The sequence below is a fragment of the Canis lupus genome, chromosome 6, assembly GCF_048164855.1.
Source record: "Canis lupus baileyi chromosome 6, mCanLup2.hap1, whole genome shotgun sequence".
In the NCBI taxonomy this organism is placed as follows: Eukaryota; Metazoa; Chordata; class Mammalia; order Carnivora; family Canidae; genus Canis; species Canis lupus.
The window spans coordinates 36,376,777-36,387,310 of record NC_132843.1 but is presented as its reverse complement, the minus strand read 5'-3'; the positions used below and the strand labels follow the sequence as shown (position 1 = coordinate 36,387,310).

General features: G+C 40.6%; 1 pseudogene; it reads left to right on the top strand.

Annotated features, from left to right (window-relative positions):
- The first annotated feature begins 344 nt into the window (after positions 1-344).
- Positions 345-852, top strand: LOC140636046 (large ribosomal subunit protein uL6-like; annotated as a pseudogene).
- Positions 853-10,534: the final 9,682 nt, after the last annotated feature.

Sequence of the window (10,534 nt, the reverse complement as noted above, 5' to 3'; positions counted from 1 at the left end):
AGGATGTGGGATTCTATCCCCAGACCCCAGGATCATGACCTGAGCCAAAGAGAGACATTCAACCACTGAACCACTCAGGTGCCCCTACATTCCTCCCTTTGAAGTCCCAGGCCTCTGCCCCTTTTCCTTGGTCCAAACTGACATATATACCCCATTTTGCCTGTTTTAGGAATTTCTATGTCTGTGTGGATTCCATATATGCAGGAAAATTTTACTTTCTCCTGTTCATCTGTCTCATATCACTTTGATTCTTAGTCTGGCTGATTTTTCCTGTCCTGAAGGGGACAGGAAATTCTTACTACCTGACCATATCTTTCCCCTTTGAGAAATGTGCTGAATCATAAATGGCGAGGGAGAGGAATGTCGAAAAGTGGGACAGTAATGCAACAGAAGTGTCTCACAAGATCCTTTTTAACGCATTTGCTACGAGGGTGAAGACAGTTCTCAGCAATCAGACTGCTGACGTTCCAGAAAACGTCCATATCGCTCTGAAGGGATGCACTGTTATTGTGAAGGGCCCCAGAGGAACCCTGTGGAGGACTTTCAACTGCATCAATGTAGATTCCAGTCTCCTTGGAAAGAAAAAGAAGAGGCCCTGAGCTGACAAATGGCAGAGATATAGAAAGGAACTGGCTACTGTTCATACTCTCTGTTGTCACAGAACATGACGGAGGGTGTTACATTGGGCGTATATTACCAGATGTGGTCTGTGTATGCTCACTTCCCTATCAGTGTTGTTATTCAGGAGAATGTTCTCTTATGGAAATCCAAAATTTCTTGGGAGAAAAATACACCCATGGGGTGCAGATGAGGCCTGGCATCATTGTTCAGTATCTTGAGCCCAGAAAGTGAGTTAATTCTTTTATATATTTTATTTATTTATTTATTCATGAGAGGCAGAGACACAGGCAAAGGGAAAAGCAGGCTCCCTGAGGGGAGCCTGATGTAGAACTTGATCCCAGTACCCCAGGATCACAACATGAGTTGAAGGCAGATGCTCAATCACTGAGCCACCCTGGTGTCCCAAAGTGAGTTAATTCTTGAAGGAAACAACATTGAGCTTGTACTGAATTCAGCTGTTTTGATTCATTAAGCCACAACAGTTAAAAACAAGGATATCAGAGAATTTCTGGATGTATCTATATTTCTGAAAAAGGAACAGTTTAGCAGGCTGATGAATAAGAGCTAAGTTTCTCAGCTACAGAAACAGCAAGCTACCAGATGATTCCTCAGACTTATTTGTGATATTTTAAAGATACAATAAAAGCTGTGTCTTGATTTGGGGCAGTGGGAGGAAGAAGTGTCTAACAGGAGTAGACTCACAAGATTAGTAATCTGGAAGATAGGTGGGTAAAAATATTCAGGCTCGAGAGAGAAAAAAGACACTAAAAATTGAAAGAGAAAAAGGATGGAGAATACAGAAAAGAATGTAAGAAACATACGAGATACAGTGAGGAAGTCTAATGTGTGGGTAATTGGGAATACCAGAAAGGAAAGAGAGAATAAAGCAGAAGCAATATTCAAAGACATAATGGCTGAATGTTCTCAAATAGATAAAAAAAACTATCCAGACACTAACATAAGAAGTTCTATAAAACTTAAGAGAAGTTCAAAGAAAAATACACCTGGAATATAATGGGATTGCTGAAAACCAAAGAGAAAAATCTTAAAAAGCAGCCACAGAAAAAAAAAGGTACGTTATTTTCAAATGAATAATGTTAAGATAATAGGTGACTTCTTGGCAGAAATGATGTGTGGATAGACTCTTGTAGTGGCCCCTGTATGATCCACCCTTGAGGATGGACAGTGGTTTTCTTTTAATTAAGGGAATAAGGTAAAAAATAAAAAATAATAAGGGAATAAGGCAAAGGTGATGAGAAGTACATAATTTCATGAATATGTGAATGATGAGATTACACAATTATGTTATATAAGATCATGGCAGGGTGCCTGGATGGCTCAGTCGGTTGAGCATCCAACTGTCAATTTTGGCTCAGGTCATGATTTCCAGTTGCATTGGCCTCCTTGTTCAATGAGGAATCTACTTGAGATTCTCTCTCTCCCTCTCCCTTTGCCCCTTCCTGACGTACATATGTGCATGCATGCTTTCTCTCTGTGTCAAATAAATAAATAAATCTTTTTTAAAAATAGAAAAAAGATTATGGCATCTGTCTACTCCCATTTCCTGGAGTCTCACCTCCCTTGCTGGCTTCCAGAAGTAAGTGGCCATACTGGAGCATCTTACTTGGCAAGGGACCTTGGGTAGCTAGCCACCCAAGAACTGTAGAACTGAAGGCAGCCTCAGCTGATAGTTAGCAAGAAACTGAAGCCCTGGGATACCTGGGTGGCTCAGTCGGTTGAGCACCCCCCTGTTGGTTTTGGCTCAGGTCATGGTCTCATGGTTCATGGGGTCGAGCCCTGCAATGGGCTCCACACTCAGCACAGAGTCTGCTTGAAGATTTTCTCCCTCTGCCCTCCTCCCACTCACGCTGGTTCGTGCACACTCTCTCTCAAATAAATACATCTTTTTTTTAAAAGATTTTATTTATTCATGAGAGACACAGAGAGAGAAAGAGGCAGAGACACAGAGAGAGAGAAGCAGGCTCTATGCAGGGAGCTTGATACGGGACTCAATCCTGGGACTCCAGGACCACAACCTGGGCTGAAGGCAGGCGCTCAACTGCTGAGCCACCCAGGTGTCCCATTAAATAAATCTTTTTTTAAAAAAAGCATATGCGCTTATAAACCTAGAGACAGAGAGACACATAACTCTAGAATATGAAGCAAACATTAAGAAGAGTTACTGAAGAAATCCAAATAGAGGGAGTCCAACATCTCAAATTGGAAGAGAAAGAAAACTGAACTTTGTTAGAAAGAAAAGTGACAGAAAATAAAATGGCAAAGCTGAATAAAAAGAAAAGAAATCTAATCTCTGTCAATCTGATTTCTACAGAATGGAGCTACAAGAGAAGATTCAACCCAGGACTGGTAAACTAAAAGGGTTTCTTCTGCTGCAGGGATTTCTAGACATCCCCTTGTTAATTCTTCTCACTCTTCCTTAGGTAACAAAAGCCCAGATTTATCCTGTGTAACAATGTGCCCATGAAAATACTACATTTTCCAGCCCCACTTGCAGCTGGAGTTGTCCAATGTGATGTGGACATGAAAACTGGTGCTGTGGGAGCCATTAGATGACTGTGAGGTGACCTAACGCAGCAGACATTATAGGACTTGAGGATGGAAACCAATGCTAAAAAGATAGTGAATTACATAGAAAAAATCAAAGTCCCTGATGACCAGAAAGGCCCCCATCTTCATCCTGAACTGCCTGCTTCTGGTATACTACATGAAAGATAAACCTCTCTTCTGTTTGAGCCATTGCTTTGTGTTTTCTATTATGCAGTTAAATGCAATTTAAGACAGATGCAATGTCTCAGAGAAACCTCTTGGTCAATAGAGAGCATTTGGTATTGTGAACTTGTGCTAATGATCCTAGGCAGCATGAGAGCAGGTCCCCAACACAGAAATAGGTGACAAGACAGGGAGAACAAAGTTATCTATCAGGAAGGATCCAGAATCTATACATATACACAGGAAAACCTGTAGACTGGATATGTACCAAGTCTCATACAGACATGACAACTATTTTTCAAATATCTGAAGGTGCTATTTTGATGAATGAATTCCAATTGATATAAAAATGATATTCTTGGGATCCCTGGGTGGCGCAGCGGTTTGGCGCCTGCCTTTGGCCCAGGGCGCGATCCTGGAGACCCGGGATCGAGTCCCACATCGGGCTCCCGGTGCATGGAGCCTGCTTCTCCCTCTGCCTGTGTCTCTGCCTCTCTCTCTCTCTCTGTGACTATCATGAATAAATAAATAAAATCTTTAAAAAAAATGATATTCTTCTTTTAAAGATTTATTTTATTATTTTATTTTTCTATTTTTTAGATTTTTTAAAAAATTATTTATTCATGAGACAGTGAGAGAGAGAGGCAGAGACATAGGCTGAGGGAGAAGCAGGCTCCCTGCAAGAAGCCTGATGTGGGACTCGATCCTGGGCCAAAGGCAGAGAACTCAACTGCTCAGTCATCCAGGCATCCCAGATTTGTTCATTTTAGAGAGAGAGAGAGAAGGGGGAGGCAGAGAGAGAGAATCCAAGCAAACTCCATGCTGAGTGCAGAGCCTGACGCGGGGCTCCATCTCCTGACCCTGAGACCAGGACCTGAGCCGATATCAAAGGCTGAATGTTTAGCAGACTGCACTACCCAGGCACCCCCAAAATGGTATTAATTTCTAACTTCATAGTAGGTTTTAGTTACTGTATATCTTCTCAATCATTGGATACTAATTTTACAATGTTAATGTAAGGCCAGGTAAGGAAAATTGAAGCTCACTACAGTTTAGCTAAAAGCAGGTGATACAGAGGAGAGATCCTTTCGTTGGGAAAGAAATGATCTGGGTTCTAATCCCAACTTGGTCAGTAACTGGGTGTGACATCTGGGGAGTCATCTTACTTTTTTGGGCCTCAGGCTCCTGGTCTGTAAGACTAAAATTTGGACTGGACAGTCCCGTCCAGTCTGATATTCTGTGAATTTATAAACTGCCTGTCTGAGACTGAGGGAAATTCTTATTTATCTTTGAGGTCCCACAACCTAACACACAGTATTTAATAAAGCTTGTTACTAAATAAGCGAATGAATGGACTGAATGATAAGAGAGGGAGGGCCACTATTACATCCTTTGGACACCTGAGAGTTTCCATGACATCTCTAAGGTCACATTGCTAGAAGCATAAGATCTAAGCTTTGTGCTTGGTATCTAGACATGCTGTAGGAAATCTGGATCCTGAAAGGGCAGAGAGAACAATTCTCTTTCCCAACGCAGCAGAGGCAGGCTGTCAGCCCACGACCGTGGCTGCAGAATTTAAAGAAAACTGTCAATGTGAGAGCTGGGAGCTGTAAGATAAACCTAAAAATATATATCTGTACAACATGAGAGGAAGCCAAGGTCAGAAGGACATGTGTGCAGCATGGTACTAAATACAGCAGGCAGAGTGGCTTCTTTCGGTGGTGTCTCATCAAAACCAGGACCTTGAGGTACAGGGTCCTAGCCAGACGGTGGTACGCCGTCTGTCACGTGCTCCCCTGATCAATCACAAGGAAAAGATCCCCTGGCAACCAAGCAGACTCCAAGGACATCCACACGCACAGTCCTCAGTCCTAAAATAGCTTCAGACACATTTTGATGAGGAATATCTTTTCATTCATGCTACACTTCTTACCCAATATTGAGCTTCAACATACCTCCTAAGCAGCAGAAACTGTAATAGCTAATCCCATTCTGCTGGTAACTCGAGCCCCTGCCTAGGCCACAGCTTCTTAATTTAGTAATAGGCAAAGGCAACCCTATTGCCAGTACTGCCCTTCCCACAGGGCAGAACATGGGGCGAAGCTGAGTGACTCTTCAAGGCTTGGACCCCAAATGCGTAGTCTCTTGATGTGTGCCGCCCTGGCTGGACTAGCTCAGACAGCTGAATTTGGAAGAGAAATGTTTCATAGACCTAGAAAGAAGGGTCTACCAAAACAGTAAAAGCAAAATGGTCAAAACCAGGTATCAAAAGCTGGCTTCAGAGAGAGACAATTACACACAAGGTATGGTCTCGGGTTGGAAAAACAATGGTTAGGAAGCACATTGTGTTATTTATTTATTTTTTTAGGAACTTTTTATGCACCTGAGCAACCCACATTTTTTTTTAGAAGATTTTATTTTTTTATGTAATCTCTACACCCAATGTGGATGTCCTTAAAACTTGAACTTACAACTCTGAGATCAAGAGCCACATATCCTGTCAAATGAGGCAGCCAGCCACCGTCCCCCACCATTTTTTTTAAAGTAAGCTTTACACCCAACGTGGCGCCCAAACTCATGACCCAGAGACCAAGCCACTCAGGTGTCCCTGAATACCCCACATTTTTAAAGATTGAAGTAAAATTAACATACAGTGTTCTATTAATTTCAGGTGTACAACATAATGATTCAACAATTCTGTACATTATTTAGTGCTCACCATGGTGAGGGCAGTGAGTCATCATCTGTCACCAAACAACATTTTTACAATCTTATTGATATATTCCCTATGCTGCACGTTTCACCTCTGTGACTTATTTATTTTGTAACTGGAAGTTTATATCTCTTAATCCCCTTTATCTATTTCACCCATCCCTCCACCCATGAAGCACACTATTCAGACAACTAGAGAAATTTAAATAGAGACTATATATTAGATAGTAATATTTTATCAATGTTAAATTTCCTGAATTTGACCATTTTACTATGATCATCTAAGAAGGTCTCTGTGCTTAGGAGATCAATGCAGAAGTCTTTAGGGGTAAAGCAGTGGCTCTCTATAGATAGACATACAGCCCAGGGGTCAGAATTAGAGACAAAAAAAGAGACGCCCCATTTCACACACTGATCCATATGGGTATATTTGACATTTCCAGAAAATATGCAGGTTAGAGATCTGGAAATGGAATTAGAACAAAAGTTTTAATTCTGGGCTCCTTTGGATATTTGCTTGCCCATACACCACATCCACTCCCCTTAATTTCACCTGCAAATAGAAATAGCTCTACTGGGATCCCTGGGTGGCGCAGCGGTTTGGCACCTGCCTTTGGCCCAGGGCGCGATCCTGGAGATCCCGGATCGAATCCCACATCGGGCTCCTGGTGCATGGAGCCTGCTTCTCCCTCTGCCTGTGTGTCTCTCTCTCTCTCTCTCTCTATCATAAATAAATAAAAATTTAAAAAAAAGAAACAGCTCTACTTTTTTTTTTAATCTGCATACCTTTTCTTCAACAGTTTTATTGAGATTTAATTCACATACCATACAATTCACCCATTTAAAGTATATAATCTGGGGCACCTGGGTGGCTCAGTTGGTTAAGTGTCCGACTGTTGATATTAACTCGGGTCTTGAGTTCAAGCCCTGCATTGGGCTTAAAGACCAGTGTGGAGTCTACTTAGAAATAATAAATATATATATAAATAAAGTATATAATTCAATGGTTTCTGATATATTCACATGCAACCATTACCTCAAAAGGAACTCTGTGCCCTTTAGCTATGACTCCATATCTCTCATCTCCTCAACCCTAAGCACCATCAATTTCCTTTCTTTCTCTATACATTTCTGAACATTTCATGGGAATGTTATCCTATAACTGATAACATAGGTCTGATAACTGATAACTGATATAGGTCTTTTCTGACTGACTTCTTTCACTTAGCATAATGACTTCAGGGTTCATCCATAGTGTAGCACATATCAGTACTTCATTCCTTTTTATGGCTGAATAATATTCCATTGTAGGGATAAACCACATTTTGTTTGTCTACTCATCAGATGGTTGGCATCTGGGTTGTTATGAATAATGCTAATGTAAACATTCACATGTAAGTTTTTGTGTGGATGTGTTTTTATTTCTCTTGGGGTATATACCTAAGAGTTGAATTGTTGGGTCACAGAGTAATTAATCATTTGAGATCTTGCCTGTTTTCTGAAACGACTATACCATTTTATTCCTATCATTACTATATGAGGGTTCCAATTTGTCCATATCTTCACCAACACTTATTTTTAATTTAACATTTTTTAAAATTCTAGCCATCTGAGTATGAGGTATGTGGTTTTGATTTTTACTTCCCCAATAACTAATGATGTTAAGCATCTTTCCATGTGCTTATTTGGGCATTTATATGTCTTCACTGGAGAAATGTCTACTCAAATCCCTTCCCGTTTTTTAAATTGGGATGTTTGCCTTTTATTATTAAGTTGTAAGAGTTTTTATAGATTCTGCATATAGGGATCCCTGGGTGGCGCAGCGGTTTGGCGCCTGCCTTTGGCCCAGGGCGCGATCCTGGAGACCCGGGATCGAATCCCACATCGGGCTCCCGGTGCATGGAGCCTGCTTCTCCCTCTGCCTGTGTCTCTGCGCCTCTCTCTCTCTCTCTCTGTGACTATCATAAATAAATAAAAATTAAAAAAAAAAAAAGATTCTGCATATAAATCCTATATCAGACATGTGATTTGCAAACATTTTCCCCCATCCTGTGGATTGTCTATTCACTTTTTTTCCCCTAAAGATTTTATTTTAAATAGTCACTCACTCAACGTGGGGTGTGAACTTACAACCCAGAGATCAAGAGTCACACGCTCCACCTACTGAGCCAGCCAGGCACCCCCTATTCACTTTCTTAATAATGTCCTTTGAAACACAAAAGATTTGAATTTTCATGAAGTCCAGTTCATCTATCTCCATACAGTAAGCTGGGGCAGTCATAGGGCTCACCTTGTTTTTTTCTCTTCTCTTATAAATTAATGTCCTGTGCTTCTTTGTTATTCAATATATGAAGACTGTAGTTTCCTATTTTTTGTTTGTTTTTCTGTATAAAGCAAGACAATCAATGTGATCATTCTTCTGCATCAGAGTCAGAAGCAGAAACCCAAGTTTTGATACAGTTTTCACTATTGTTCAGTTCTAAATATTTTCTAATTTATATTATTATTTGAGTTATAGGTTATTTAGAATGTATTTCTTAAATTCCAAACATATAACTTTTTAGTTATTTTTATCTAATTGCATTGTGATGAGAGAATATGGTATATATGATTTCAGTGCTCCTCTAGTGGTTGAGCTTTTTTTTACTGCCCACTATTTGGACTTTTTTTTTTTTTAGGTAAGCTCCATACCCAGTGTGGGGCTTGAACTCATGATCTGGAGCTCAGGAGTCACATGCTCTACCGACTGAGCCAGCCAGGCACCCCTGGACAATTTTTATAAATGTTCTGGATTCACCTAAAAAGAACATGTTTTCCATGGCAGTTTGGTATAGGATTCTTTTTATGTCCTTTGGATCAAGTTTGTTAATTATGTTGTTTCAATATTCTGTATCTTCGCTAATTTTTTTCTGCTTGCTCTATCACTTACTGAGAGACGTATGTAATGTATCATACTTGTGAATCCATCTATCCTTACTTTTAAGATATTTCGCTCATGTATAGCATACACTTACAGGTTTTTTTATTTTTTATTTTTATTTTTTTTTCAGGTTTTTTTAAAAAACCTTTCTGTCTTCATCTTTTAACTAAGGGATTTTCTCGTTTACACCTAATATAATGTTAAGTTTTATAAAATTATGCTGGTACCAAATTTCCTTGATTTTTACAGTGTGTTGTTTTTTGCTCTCCTTTTACTTTTTTTTTTTTAAGATTTTTATTTATTTATTTTTTCATGAGAGACAGAGAGAGAGAGAGAGAGAGAGAGAGAGAGAGAGAGGGAGGCAGAGACACAGGCAGAGGGAGAACTGCTGCTATGCAGGGAGCCTGATGTGGGACTCGATCCCTGGACTCCAGGATCACACTCTGGGCCGAAGGCAGGTGCTAAACCACTGAACCACCCTGGGATCCCCTCCTTTTATTTTGAACATTAATTTCACAAACTACTTTTATCAATTATCTACTGTGGCAAGCAACCAGCCCAAAACTTCAAACAAACTTCAAACAATAATCATTTATTCTTTCTCATGATATTATGGATTGATTTTGTGGGCTTCTGGCCTGGGCCAGCTTGGTTGATCTCTGCAATCTGCTGGTGACTTGGCCAGGGCCAGATGGTCTAAGAAGGCCTCATTCACATAGCTGGCAGTTGGCAGCCTCCTTGGTCTTGGGTGGGGGCAGGGCTCAGTTAGAATCACTTATTCTGCTCCATGCAGTATTTCATCCTCCAACAGCCCAAGCTTCTTTACATAGAGGTTTCAGAATTCCAGAGCCATAAGAGAGGGCAAGTTCTGAATACAACTTTTAATCCTCTGCTGTTGTTACATTTGCTATTGTCTCCTCGGTCAAACAAATCATAAGGCCAAGGCAGAAAGAAGAGATGGAGATACAGACTTCAAGGAAATACAAATGTCTTTTGTATACCCACATATTCGTGGGAAAAGAGAGGGAGAAGCACCTGGGTGGCTCAGTGGTTGAGTGTCTGCCTTTGGCTCAGGTCGTGATCCCAGGGTCCTGGGATCGAGTTCCGTATCAGGCTGCCTATAAGGCAGCCTTCCCTCTGCCTGTGTCTCTGCCCCTCTCTCTGTGTCTCTCATGAATAAATAAATAAAATCTTAAAAAAAAAAAAAGGAGGGAAAATTTTAAGGTCATTTAGATAAACTTTAAAAAATTGATTGCAGGGATCCCTGGGTGGCGCAGCGGTTTGGCGCCTGCCTTTGGCCCAGGGCGCGATCCTGGAGACCGGGGATCGAATCCCGTGTCGGGCTCCCTGCATGGAGCCTGCTTCTCCCTCTGCCTGTGTCTCTGCCTCTCTCTCTGTGACTATCATGAATAAATAAATAAAAATCTTTTTTTTTAATAAAAATCTTTAAAAAATTGATTGCAAATAAAGCTCTTTTTAACTGATTGCTTTTTTTTTTTTTTTAAGATTTTATTTATTTAGGCTCCCCCACAGGGAGTCTGCTTCTCCCTC